General features: G+C 36.4%; 1 long non-coding RNA gene across 2 annotated transcripts in view; it reads right to left on the bottom strand.

The window, feature by feature from the left end:
• The window catches only part of LOC306983620, a 55679-nt gene extending 44151 nt beyond the window's left edge, over window positions 1-11528 (bottom strand). The window contains exons 1-3 of one of the 2 annotated variants that reach the window (XR_013794402.1): window positions 11347-11528; window positions 10340-10412; window positions 6847-7007 (exon numbers count right to left, since the gene is read on the bottom strand). This is a non-coding gene — a long non-coding RNA (uncharacterized lncRNA). Of the gene's footprint in view, window positions 1-6846; window positions 7008-10339; window positions 10413-11346 lie in introns of those variants that run through there. The other variant, XR_013794401.1, reaches the window with a different exon arrangement.
• Between the last annotated feature and the right edge of the window lie 2904 nt (window positions 11529-14432).

Here is a 14432-nt window from a genome sequence, read left to right as displayed (position 1 = left end):
TAACATAGATCTAAGTGAACAAAAACATCCTGCAAAGTTTGAAATATGAAAGTGCACCGTATATAAAGTTATTGTCTTTCAAAAGTAAGAGTCGACTAGGAGTCATTTTTATGAATCGTTAGAAGACCGAAGCTTTTTCTCTGACTAGATGACGTCAACTTGTCAAGTTATTTGAATACGATACGCCCACTTATTGCGCTCCAAGGCCAGGGAAAATATCATGGTGACGAGACGCTGTGTTCTGAAGTGCGACTCAAAAGCCAACTTTTTTCATCTGCCCAAGGAGGAGCATTTGAAGACTAAGTGGCTACAATTCATATAACTATACCACAGAAGTATAGTCCGAGCCTTGTGCTTTGTTCGCGCCATTTTGAAGACGATTGCTTTTTAAATGCAATCAAACTTGGATTCGCGAGCCGCTGATATTGAAGCAAGGTTCATTTCTAAGTGTATTTGCATCAGCTTCCTCCTCCGTATCACAACCTGTAAGTTTATTAAAGGAGAACTCCGGTGCAAAATGAAACGCTAGTATAACGCTAGTATATGGGGCATGGAGTAATGACAAATAAAAATCGCTTGTTAATACCACTAACAAGGCTCAAAATAGCCCCACACTAACACGGTAGCATAATGAGGGTCCCTACATGCAAACCGAAGCATTGAGAACTGTGTAAGTGTCCAGACAGTTTAATAAGAAGATATTTTATACATACAGTCAACTTCACGTATATAAGCAGAATCCATCTTTGAAAAACAGACTCTATCAATCGATCTACGAACCACCGATCCAAATGCGCTGGACCATATGAGATTCTACACAGTTCAGCGCATTTGGATCGGTGGTTTGTAGATCGATTCATAGAGTCTGTTTTTCAAAGATGGATTCTGCTTATATACGTGAAGTTGACTGTATGTATAAAATATCTTCTTATTAAACTGTCTGGACACTGTCAAAGTTCTCAATGCTTCGGTTTGCATGTAGGGACCCTCATTAATGCTGCCGTGTTAGTGTGGGGCTATTTTGAGCCTTGTTAGTGGTATTAACAAGCGATTTTTATTTGTCATTACTCCATGCCCCATATACTAGCGTTATACTAGCGTTATAGGCTAAACTGTTTTTAGAGATAAAACTATTTACATTTGATAATCATGAAAACAAATCTCAGATAATGGTTGACTAGGTAACAATGTGTAATTAGACCAAAGGTTCATTTTGCGCTGGAGTTCTCCTTTAATAATTGTTGCATTTATGTTTTATGTAGCATGGTTAATAATTATTTTGTTTGTTGTGTAAGCACCGTTTAGCTTCTAGGTCTTCAATGACAATTGTATTGAGATATGTGAAGTGTTTGTCATTGTTTTCGGAGTTGTCTTAAAGAATAGAATAATACCTCGTAGTAACGTAACTGCATTTTTTTTTTGTAAAAACGTTATGTTTATGCATCGGGCTAATGCAAACAAAGACTGATTGTGCTTTTACAATATGAACTCTGGGCTACTCTCGCTAACATAACATTAAATTCTTTATCTTATTTTTAGTTTTTTACTACAAACTATAAAGCAGTGGACTATAATCATTATTATAACACGATTTAATTGATAAAAGCATCATTGTACTCCGTGTTAAACAATAAGTATTATCTCTGTAAACTGCTGGGTCATCTGACCAATCGCAGATTAGCGTCGCGCAAAGGAGGGGTTTGGAAAAATGAGTCGTTGAACGAATCATTTGGGAGTCGGTGAGCAAATCAGGTAAAAATAAATGCATATTATACGAAAACAAAAGTGTTTTTTGACATTGCATGCACGTAAAACTGATGTTGGGGACTCCCTAAACAACATTAGGAACATTTTATATGTCATAATAGGTGCTCTTTAAAAAGTTACTTTCCAAAGGGGGTAACTAAGAAAAGTAAAGTAAGTAACGTTTTTCTCGTCGTTAAACTAGCAAAAGGGGATTCGGACTTTACTTTCTAAGTGCACTTGCGCCCTGCGCTTTAGACCATGCGCTTAGATCGTTAAAATAGGGCCCAAGTGATTTTTTAGGTACAATTCTAGGTCCATCAGTTAGTCCAGCATCAAACCAGTGCTGACCATCATGTTTAAACCAAGATGTGGAAAAAAATATTGTGAGCCTTTATGAAGCTTTTTATGATCAAGGACAAGTTTTTTAGGGGTTTCAATTTTCAGAAATGTAGTCCTCACAAGAATTTGCAAAAGCACTCTAATTAGTCATTTAGTTGACAGTTTATTCAAAGTGATTTACAGTGCACTTATTACAATGACATTTACCCTGGAGCAAGGTGAGGTGAAGTGTTTGGATCAAGGACACAATGGTCAAACTACATGAATCAAGCCTTGAGGGGTTTGAACCTTCAGCCTTTAAGATTTCAAGTCACTATACACCTCAACATTCAAGGAGGAATACATGAATAAATGGTTCTTACTGATAGCGTCATGTTTGTTAGTTGTTTCTCACTCAAGGTAATAATATGTATTTCTTGCACTGACACATTGATTAGAACGATCCAGACTATTATAATATCCAGATGGATCTTTTACTCTGCCTATTTTCAGTGGCTGCATGAAAACACAGCGCTTCCTGTCCTACACATGCCACTGCGTTCTGTTGAACTAATGCTGCGTTCCATTTACCTCAGATTCAGCTGGCAATCACGAGTTGACCCCATTCCAGTAAACAGGTCAGAAAACTAAGTTGGACGCAGTCAGGCAAACCTTTGTTTTGCTTGCTCTTTTGGAATACAAACATTAAAAAGCAGTAGTTTGCACAGATAATACTGAAGTAACAAATAGAGGTTGAATAGTGCTGTGTGCACCGCTGAGTTTATTGAGGCAGTGATAAACAAAAGAGCTAATAAACAATATTTTACTACTGTTTCACTACATTTGATGCTCTGAGCAGCCATATTGGATTCTGAAGTCAGGGGTTGTTGTGGTTCCCGAGTTTCCAGTTGTAACTCAGTTTAGAGTTCCTGGTAAAGAGGAATTTTCAACTTCCGAAGACAAATGAAATGCACCATAACTCACTAAACAGTTTGACCTGTCGATATTTAAATAAATATTCTCGTAAAGTATCATATTCTTTGTAGATTCCTGCAAAGCTTTTTGCAACGAAGGTCCGTTATGGCTAAATCTTTAGCACAATGGCAAAATAAACAATATTTGACCATATTTTTGCTAAGTAGCCTATATTTATGTAGCTACCGCAAAGTATTGGTAAGGAATGTCTACCGAGTTAAACTTGAGGGCAGTGTGCAAAAACAAACATAAAACGCAACTGGTCCTCTTGTGAGCTGGCTCTTTTTAGAGATTCAACAACATCCAGCGCCACCAGTGTTGCCTGATTAACAAAAAAATGACTATTATGTAAAAAAACTGGTTATGTTTACCATTTAGTGAACCAAAAACATCCAGCACAGCCTTGTAGCACGATTCACAAACAAGACTCTTATGATACGGTTCTTTTTAGTGAACCAAAAACATACAATGCAACCTTGTATCCCATTTTTCAAAATTAATGAACTTGTGAGCCAGTTCTTTTAATTAATAGTTATTTTTATATATATATATATATATATATAATTTAGAGATTTAACTTACAAGTAGCAGATGATTTATTTCACAAAATCGACAGTAAAATATAGATGAATCAGTATCAAACTGAAATGAAACAAGAACTTGTGAAATGGAGACTAATCGAAACGGGAATCTCCATAGATAGCCGGCTCTATTATTACACCGCGGCTTCAGTGTAAACTAGATTGTGGGGGGTTAGTGAGGCTGGTTTTGCACTGAAATACAGCTGTTTAGAGACTTTACCCATCAAACAATTAAACTCCACAGGCCACAGACAACACACAGAGATACTCTGGGAAAACAACATATAGTCACACAGGCCGCACTAAAGGACATGAATTAATGAACCTGGTGCAGTAATGAGGTTGCATGGACACACACACAACTAATCAAACTTGGTGTGGGTGGAATGCGAAAGATAGAAGGAATGAAGTCATTATTTTCAACTTCTCAAATAAACATTAGCTGAGAGAAAAGTGTTTTAATAAGACCTTCTGCACGCAGTACATTACGCGCTGTGTGTGCGGCACACGGAAACACACACCTCCACCCGCAGTTCATTAAAATGCATCTTACCTCAATAATTGATAGGAAACTATAAAATGGAAATGTGTGTACGGTATTAATTAATCATTCTCAGGCCGTAGCTAATCAGCACTTTTCACGGTGGTTTTAGAACACACACACTTACTCATAAACAGCACTGCAGCTTTTTGACAGCAAGTTATATAATTCTCTGACAAATATTAAATGACTGGTATTACCATATTAATGAGTGGTACTCAGACTGAAGTAGAAGGATTAAAACATTGCCATTGTTAGCAGGATGTGGACATTGTTTCTCAGGTTTTAAGCGAAAACAGGCACCTTTCAGGCTGGCTGCTTCTCGTCCACCAAATCTCTTAATCCTGGAGTTGCTGTTTATCTGCCGTCCTTGGTGAATTCAAAAAATTGCTACACACAAACACACACACACACACACACACACACACACACACACACACACACACACACACACACACACACACACACACACACACACACACACACACACACACACACACACACACACACACACACAGACACACAGACACACACACACACACACACACACACACACACAGCACTCCCACCCTCTCCATGGCTGATTACTGTATAATCACAGCTCTAGGCAATACATACATAGTTGGTGAGTGTCCTGCACTGTTCCAGCATCCAAAAACACTTCACCCCTGTTTTAAAATGATGCATAACATCATTTAAAATAGGCAATAATGCCTCTGATAACTGTATTTTGCTTAAGGGAATAGTTCACCTACAGTACAAATGAAAAAACTGTCATTGTTTATTTGCCAACATGCGTCCGTGGTGCACAAAAAGAGAAGCGTTTATGCTGTTGCTTACTATTCAATGAAACTTAAAATGCCACTACACTCTTATAATAAACAAACACACACACACACACACACACACACTCACACACACACACACACACACACACACACACACACACAGTTTGTTTTGCTATACTTGTGAGGATAGGCGTAATGGTTTTTATACAGTACAAACTGTATATTCTATCCTCTTACACTGCACCTATCCCTAAACCTACCCATCACAGGAAACATTCTGCATGTTTAAATTTTTAATAATTCATTGTTTTTTATGTTTTTTAAGCTATTTAAATTATGAGGACTCATGAAATGTCCTCATAACCCAAGTTTAAGTTGTAATACCAGTGTAATACACATGTCATTATGCAAATTTGTGTCCTCATAAATCACATAAACAAGAGCACACACACACACACACACACACACACACACACACACACACACACACACGCACACGCACACACACGCACACGCACACACACACACACACAACAATTTTTACCACCATAAATTGATTTCCAGTGGATTTTTATGGGGCAATTTGTGCAAATTCTTTTATGGTAAATTCTTACATTTATTCAGTGCTGTTACCAATCTAATGAAACCAGTTTCAACAAAATTAATTTGTCCACTGCAGAGGTGGCACAGAAGCTGCATCTGAAGTGGCATTTAGAAGTATTATTGCAGCCCAGAGCTGGTCTTAATGAATCATTCATTCAAACAATTTGTTCAAAACAGCTGATTCATTCAGGAACAAAGCAAGTGACTCTTTATAGCAGAAAAAAAAAAAACCCCAAAAAAAACATTTGAAGTACCATTTTAAGTTATTATTTAAAACATCTCATATATTTTCACATTTTCATATGCATACAGTATGTACACAATTCTATGATGTTGATTAATGGTCACATGACATGCAAGAAAACAAATCAAATATTTGATAATACCTTATAACAATTTTTTTTTAAATATATATATAAAATATATATATATCATGTTTTATTTTAAAATTATTTATTCATTATAACTTTACAATGATTTAATTTAATTAATGATTTTTCATCAGCTTACAAAACCCTTGCAGTTCCTTCCCAAATCCCAGTTTGTGAAACCCTGCTCTACCATTGGGTCATTGAATCATTCACTCAACCAATTCGTTCAAAAGTGCAGATTCATTCAGTAACTAAACAGAGGTTACTAAACATGCAGTACCTAAACAGTAACTAGCTCAGAACTGTGCAACGGTTCAGCAACAACAATTTTGGCAAAGATAGGCAATATTGTGCTAAAATGTAACTCGCTAAGTCTCACATTTTCAATCGTGCTTATATCTCGTAAAAAAAAACTTTTGCTTTTAGGAACTGACATTTAAGCCATTTTTAACTGATCATTTTTTTCAAAGTTTTTTTTTCTCCCTTTTTTAAAATTAAGTTAAATTATTGAGTAGACGTTGCAACATAACCTAATTTTACTGCAGCCCCAGATTGTTTAGTAACATGATTTATGGCTCTGGTTCAAAACATCCTGGCAGCAAAAGTAAGTGCCCCTGCATGAGCAAAGATGGGAGATTTGACATGCTTCCTGCACCAGCCAAACAACTGCCATTGAGATGAATGGAAATGCTAATAGTTAGCTTTCTTCGGGTATTATAGACCTTGTTGATCTTTTAGATGATTGGGAAAGCTAACAGACAGCTTTCTAAAGGCATTAAAGACGTCTTTGGAAAAAGACAAAATAACAGCACAGAGGTGAGTTAACGTTGACAGAATTTACATTTTCCCTGAACTATTTCTTTAATTTCAAAGAGGACAACATGTTTCAATTAGGCATCGAAAGCTTTGTTTGACTCAGACTGACTGGAAGAGAGTTCAGGTCGCTGTTCTGAGATCAGTTGGCAGGCGCACTGAAGAGAAGTCAGCCTGACAGCTGCGCTCTCATTTCCCATCCTTGAGCTCAACCCAATCGCTGGCAACACAGCGTCTTACAGGGAGATCTTGCCATCAGAGGAACTCGTAACTGGGGAGAGAGAGACATATTCCTGCCTGAGATGATGAAACAGAGAAGAATCGATGCGAGATGAGTAAGGATTTACTTTTTCATCCTTCACTCACTCCCCCTCTCTCTCTATCACTCGCCCGCTCTCCAAATTGCCTATTCCGGTCTCTCTCGGTAAACATAACTTCAGGTGGGCCGTTTGCCGTGTCTGTTGAACTACGGCACAATCCGCTGATGCGCGCCGCTCACCCACCCAATACCTTGCCTACTGAGTGTGTGTGGATGATACACTGCTTGTAACCCTGTGATATTGGGTTTCAGTTTGTTGGAGACCATCTGAGGTGAGAGCTTGTTCTCTGTAATGGGATTTCTGCCCAAAAGTGCGGAGCACCGCATCACCCATGTCCTCAGCAGAGGCCAAACTCAACAGCGGGACAAGCGTATAATGCACTCTGCTACTGTAACGCAACTTAGAAATCGACCGTGCCGTCTGAGGGGAGATGACAGAGAGTGCTTTACCATGGCAAAATACATTTTCTTAAACTAAATTCACAGTTCTTCAAGTTAGAATCAAATTTATTTATTAGGTATCAACTAACAATGAACACATTTTACAGCATGTATCAATCTAGGTTATTACACGGCTCTGTGGAATACTTGGTTCTGATTGGTCAATAGCTCCATCCAGCGTATGTTATTTCTAGAAACATAACACAGGCTCATCCGGGTTACTGAAGTCAGCAGCGCTATACGCTTGCAAGGAACGTTTTTTCTTCGTGGACGTTTTGCTTTTGGTGAGCTAATAAAATATTAAAACTCAGTCCAATATAGTGTGTACAGATATTTAATTATGCCATGGAGTATCATGGACTCGCTCTCTCTTTTTTTTTTCTTCTAATTATTTACTTATGTGGTAAGCCGTGTAATAAGCGGGATAATGTAGGCCTACATCCAGCCGGTTGTTCTCTCAGAATAAACCTCCTTCAGGCTGATGGAATACCCCTATGGTTCGTTTCGGGGTCCTCGTCACCCTGTTGGGGGGTTATTCTCAGATAACAACCGGCTGGATGTACATTATCTCTTACTTAATGTTATCTTAATCATCATTCAAATTTTCAAATATATTAAAATATAATTTTATTAAATATTAGAAATATTTGTATTTATTATCAGAAATTTTAAGAGACTTACTGACCTTGACCCACATCAATGAGGGCCTGCAGGATCCTCTCTATGGTATTCCTGTTTAAGAGTATTTTTATTGCATGTTTCTGAATGTTAGTCGGACCATATTATTTTGTTGATCTTTGATTCTTGTGGGCAAAAAAAATCAAACAGATTTGTCAAAATGAGTGCCGTCAAATGGATTAATCACATCTAACATAAAGTTTTTGTTTAAATAATATATATATATATATATATTCATGTATATTATGTAAACAAAAACGTTTATGTTAGATGCGATTATTCACAATTAATCTATTTGCAGCTCTAGTTAAAATGTTTTTTTTTTTCCAAGAATAAATGCTTCAATATTATGTTTAACAACGTTTGTTAACGTTAAAAGTTTTCTTTTGAAGAATTGTATCATTTAATGCTATTTTTTATGAGTTTTTTCTTCTTAAATCAAATCAGAATTATCACCCACCAAAAATATCAAAATTAATTTTAATTCAGAAATTAACAACATGCTCATTATGTGCAACTAACATTTTTAATGTTATTATCTTTTGAATAAATTAATAGATCTAGAAAAAAAGTTTTCCCCCCCGAGGGAAGACGGCTCACTTCTTTTTTTTCTCTGACCTGCACCATCAGCTTTCCAATACATCTTTGCGCAAATTAATTTTTTAGATTACTCTGCACTGCAGCTTTGCCTTTTAAGAGTCAGTATTCCCTGATAACAAATTCAGACCTGGCGTGTAGAATGATTTTCATAAAAGAAGTAATCTTAAAAGTCTTTTAGCAATCCTGCTGTAATCCGCGTTGTATTTGATGTAATTCACAAACTCATTTAAAGTCCCTGTATTACAAATACTGGAACATAATATAGCTTGACTTATAAAAGTCTACAGATTTCCATACAGGACATAAATCATTTGGCATGATGAAGGATGATGGCACGCAACTGTGTGTGTCCGTCAGATCCGAATAACTGCCACAATAAACTCGATAAAGACCAGTACGGTAAAAAAAAGCGAATACCCCAAAACTTGAAATGCTACTTAACTTCCAGTGCTGCATTTGAATTCAGGGTGCTGCTGGTAATGTGTGTGTTTGTGTGTGTGTGTGTTTACATGCTTCTTGGCAGCACACTGAAATGCAAATCACTGTTTGGAAAAAAGAGACACAGCCTCCACAGAAAGCAATGCTTCCTCTCCTTCTCCTCTCATCTGCTGTCAGTGTAAACGGGAGCATACTTTTAAATAATGAAACACACACCCTCTCGCTGTCATAAAGAGAAACACTCACACACAATCTGTCATTTCATAGGGAGGGAAATATCCCTGAAAATCATCTCTTAGGGAGGTGAAATATTGCTAAATATCACACACACACACACACACACACACACACACACACACACACACACACACACACACACACACACACACACACACACACACACACACACACACACACACACACACACACACACACACACACACACACACACACACACACACACACACACACACACACACACACCATCTGGTCGTGCTGCTGGGTTTGTGTTTGCGACTTTCTATTTCGGGCTCACTTATGGCTGTTTTAATATGTAATTGTGTACGTGAGTTTATTTGTTTATTCTGAGAGATTAGCTGCTCATAAGGGTTTTGCATTCTAATACAGTGTTTATGAAAACAGCATGATGAGGACAACCTCTGTATGTTGAAAGCATACATTTAAGATATATTTACACCGTTCAAACGTTTGGTTAAGCAAAGGATGCATAAAGTTGATCAAAAGTCAGACCTTCTACAGTATGTTACAAAAGATTTAGATTTTCAATAGCCTAAATGCTGTTCTTTTGAAAAAGTCCTAAAAGAGTCCTAAAAAAAAAAAAAAAATCACGGTTTCAACAAAAATATTAAACAGTGCAACTGTTTTCAACATTGATAAGAATTGTTTCTCGAGCATCAAATCATCATAATTCTGAAGGATCATGTGACACTGAAGACTGGAGTAATGATGCTGAAAATTCATCTTTGCATCGCAGGAATAAATTGCATTTTAACATATATTAAAATAATGAAATGTATTACATTATAATAATATTTCAGTATTTTTCCTATATCTTTGATCAAATAAATGCAGCCTTGAGAGACTTGTTTCAAAGAGATTGTACAGACCTTTGTGTGTCAGGCGTGTAACACTGGTGCTGCATCCACTGAACTGTCATTCACTGTGTGCTTGCAGTCTTCCCTGAGTACAAAAGCAGAGTATAAAAGCAAAGACACACAGCCTTGTGGCGGTAACATTACAACCCGAGATGATCATAGAGCATTATTTGTAAATGTCCTATGGCCTGAATACAAAACTCTCAGTTTCACAATGTGACAGCACTTCCAGTTTGCTATTGTAAATATATCTCCCTGCATGTTTAATATCAATTTCAGAGTCACAGTTAAATGATTTACATTTGAAAAGAAAAAATAGAGCTCTCTAGCGTTCACATCGACTGTTTACAAAAGTAGGACCTGTTCCTAAATGTCCATTGCTGGTTCTTGGAACAACAATCCTCCCCTTACCAATTGTTAGAAAATGTCAAAATTTGACACATTAAGAATTATTATTTCCTTTAGCCAAGACAGGGTAAGAGAGGCACTGTTATCTAGAGCAGGGGTTTTCAAACTAGGGCCCAGTCAAGGAAGTGCTGAGGGTCTTATTTAATCAGTAAGTAATAAAAAAAACATGAAATATGCTGTTATTGTGATTCAAAATTTTATTATTTAATATGAATATAATGTATATTAATTTACAAAAAAAGAAAAAAAATTGTCTTGCATTCTGAATTTGGGTAGAAAAAATATATAACTGAGGACAAAGTAAATAAAAACCTAAATAAAGTAGGCCTAATTGACCGTTCGCAAAGACCCGCCCCCCTTAGTTACTGTCGACTGTCAATTACAGTCTGTCACTCACTATGCCCGACAAGCTACGCCGCTCTCATGCCACAGTTCTGTCCACACCATGTTCTCACGCAGTGAGAAATACATCGTGGAGCAGAGAGGAGAGGAGACTGACAACTCGCAATACAGGACAGACCAGGTTACTTTTTATATTAAACGTATTAAACAAAGTCTGACCTTTCAAATTTAGTCATTTAAAAAAAAAAAAGAATTTAAACAATAAATACCGTTTTGTGGCTCTTTAATGTGTCTGTCAGATCTCTGTAGAGCATCAGTTAAAGCTGCTCGTGAACCGATCATCTCTTCCTTGTAGTTAATTTATAGCATCATAAACATGAATGAACATAATTAAGGAATGTTGTTTTAACCGCGGAAAGACGTCAGTACACTCCCGTGTTTCAAGTTCAAATTCTCCTGACTGCTTTGTCCGACAAAATGGCGGATGGCGAAGTATGATTGGTCAGATCACCTGTCAATCAAGCTACTTGTTTATGTTTTCAAAAGAACTAAAGAATCTGTTATCAATTATCCAACAATTATCAAAAAATACACCAAAGACAGTAATATTGTGAAAAATTATTAAAATATAAAATATTTTTTTCTATTTAACTTTTTAAAATGTAATTTATTCCTGTGATCAAAGCTGAATTTTCAGTCTTCAGTGTCACATGATCCTTCAGAAATAATTCTAAAATGCTGATTTGTTGCTCGATAAACATTTATTATTATTAGAATGATTTCTGAAGGATCATGACACTGAAGACTGCATTAATTAAGCTGAAAATTCAGCTTTGCCATCGCAGGAATAAATTGCATTTGAATACATTCATATAGAAAACAGTTATCTTAATATGAAATAATATTTCGCAATATTACTGTTTTTACTGTATTTGTAAATAAACAAATGCAGTCTTGCTAATAAGCATTAGAGCCTCCTTTCAAAAACATAAAAAATACCTGTAATGTTACTTCTCTATTGCTTAGCGGCTCGCTGTCCATTCTCATGCAGAAACAAAAAGTGCAACCAAATACTCCACCATTACATCTTCTGACCATCAGATGCAATTTTAATTGGTTTATTTTTATTGAAAAAACCAACCATTTGAATTCTCGACCTCTTGCACTTGATTCCAGTATAGAGTATCGGCTCAGTTCCCTGAGTGCCGTGTGACTGACATGCAGCTACTTTCCATTGCCCATGCGGCTGAAAGATGCTTTCCAACGTTTCATTCTGTGAAGAGCACTCACTGTAATGTGGCTCTGCATGTCAACACTCAAATGCACTTTATGCTTAAAATGCCCATCTTGGTGAGATTACTGTAAACACAGTCAGTTCTGTCTTAAGTGGATGTAAAGAGGCAGGACAAAAAAAAATAAAAAAAATTAATATATATGTCAAAATGCATAATCTGTGCATTAGGACTTGCAGTGCTATCTGCCACTGTCTGATTTAAACTACTGTCCAACAATACTGACAAGAAAAAGAGAAAAAAAAACATAATTTCTCTTGTCGGAATACCTTTAGTAGGTTTAATTAAACATCTATTTGAATATGAACAAGCCTGAAGAAAAAAAGAAAGCTAATTTTAAATACAGGCCTGCTTTTTAATCAAACTCTGACGGCAGCAAATCAGTGTTAATGCATTATATAAAATTATCATGAAGTGAAGACTTAATAGTAGTTTTATATACCTTGAATTATTTCATTTTATGAATGTTTATTTGAATATTTGAAACTACCTGGGGGAAAAAAACACTTTATATTTAATTTGTATACTTGTTCAATTGCTTGTCATTAGTTGCTTAAAGGGGTCATGACATGAGAAACCAAATTTGCCTTGATCTTTTGGTATATAAGAGGTCTTTGTACCATCAAAACGTCCTGCAAGTTTCATAGCTTAAGACGTCCTCCCCATTATAAACGAATCATTTATTTACTCAAGCTCTAAATACAGCTCGTTCTGGATCCATGGATCCATGGTAAGAAGTGACGTCACGGTACGAAGTGACGTACCAGCGTTTGCATATGACCGCCTCCAGCGCAAGACAGCTACGCTTAAAGCGCAAGGCAACTACGCTCATTTCGTATCGTTGTCGCGCCCGCGTGCCTCGCGCCTCACTAGTGTTCAGTCGACGGACAGCGAGCGGGTCTGTGTACAGGGAAATTACGATGCCACGCAGATGTGCTGTTCCTGGCTGTGGACAAACAACATCTTTGAATACGCTGCGAAAGATCCAGTCGTCAGGGAAAAATGGATGCACTTTATTTTTTGCAGACGTCTCAGTCACGGCAGTGTTAGTTTAAGCGTTTGTTCTTTACATTTGAAGGATGACTGTTTTGAGAACAAATCCCAAAATGATGCTGGCTTTGCCAGAAAACTGTTGCTCAAAGATAAGTCCGTGCCGACTATTCTGGGCTCAACAACGACGACGCAAACTGTGAGTAATGTGTTTAAAACTTTAAACTACTTTTTAAATACGCTGAATCCGCAAATGTTCTGGCTGGGGGCGTTAATAATTGATGCATAGGCACTGACGTTCGCCAATCATAACAGTGGGCGTTAACACTGAACTCTTAAAGGGGAAACCGCCAAAACAGACTGTTTGAATCAGAGGATGAGAAACAGGGTGGGAAAAGGTCATAAATCACTACATTTTAAAAGTGTTTTGTAAAAAAAACTATAGTAATACTATATTTGCACCTAAGGGAACATAATAATAAAATAAAAAAAAACCATGTCATGACCCCTTTAAGAAAACCCATGTCATGACCCCTCATGACTTGTCATGAGTTATTGTTTGCACAACCTGAAGTGTCTAATTTACTGAAAATACTTTACAACACGATGCCATTGTTTTAAGTTAATTTGTATTAAATATAAATATTTAAAAATGAATCCCTATAATATATATATATTTTGATCTGGAAGATGAATGGTTCAAATATTTAATAATATCTACATAAAGAATAGCAAGCAAACACAACCATACACTGAACTGAAAACACAGGACTTAAATACACAGACAAACGGTGATAATGACAACACAGTTGAACATAATGGTTAAATCAAATCTGTAAATACGACGACAAACAGGCAGGGAAATAGTGCAAACAGAAAACAAGTTATTATATAGGTGATTTACTATTGTAGTTTTGTTAATATTTTTTTCATTTAAATTTTGTTGTGTTTTTGTCATTTTGTATTTGTTTTAAAAATGTCTATAGAGTTTTTTATTATTAAGTTTTAGTTTTTATTATTTGGTAACACTTTACAATAAGGTTTCATTAGTTAACATTAATTAATGACAATAA

Source organism: Phoxinus phoxinus, assembly GCF_949152265.1.
Source record: "Phoxinus phoxinus genome assembly, chromosome: 16".
Taxonomy (NCBI): Eukaryota; Metazoa; Chordata; class Actinopteri; order Cypriniformes; family Leuciscidae; genus Phoxinus; species Phoxinus phoxinus.
The sequence above is the reverse complement of the archived record's forward strand: the minus strand, read 5'-3'. Positions and strand labels throughout refer to the sequence as shown.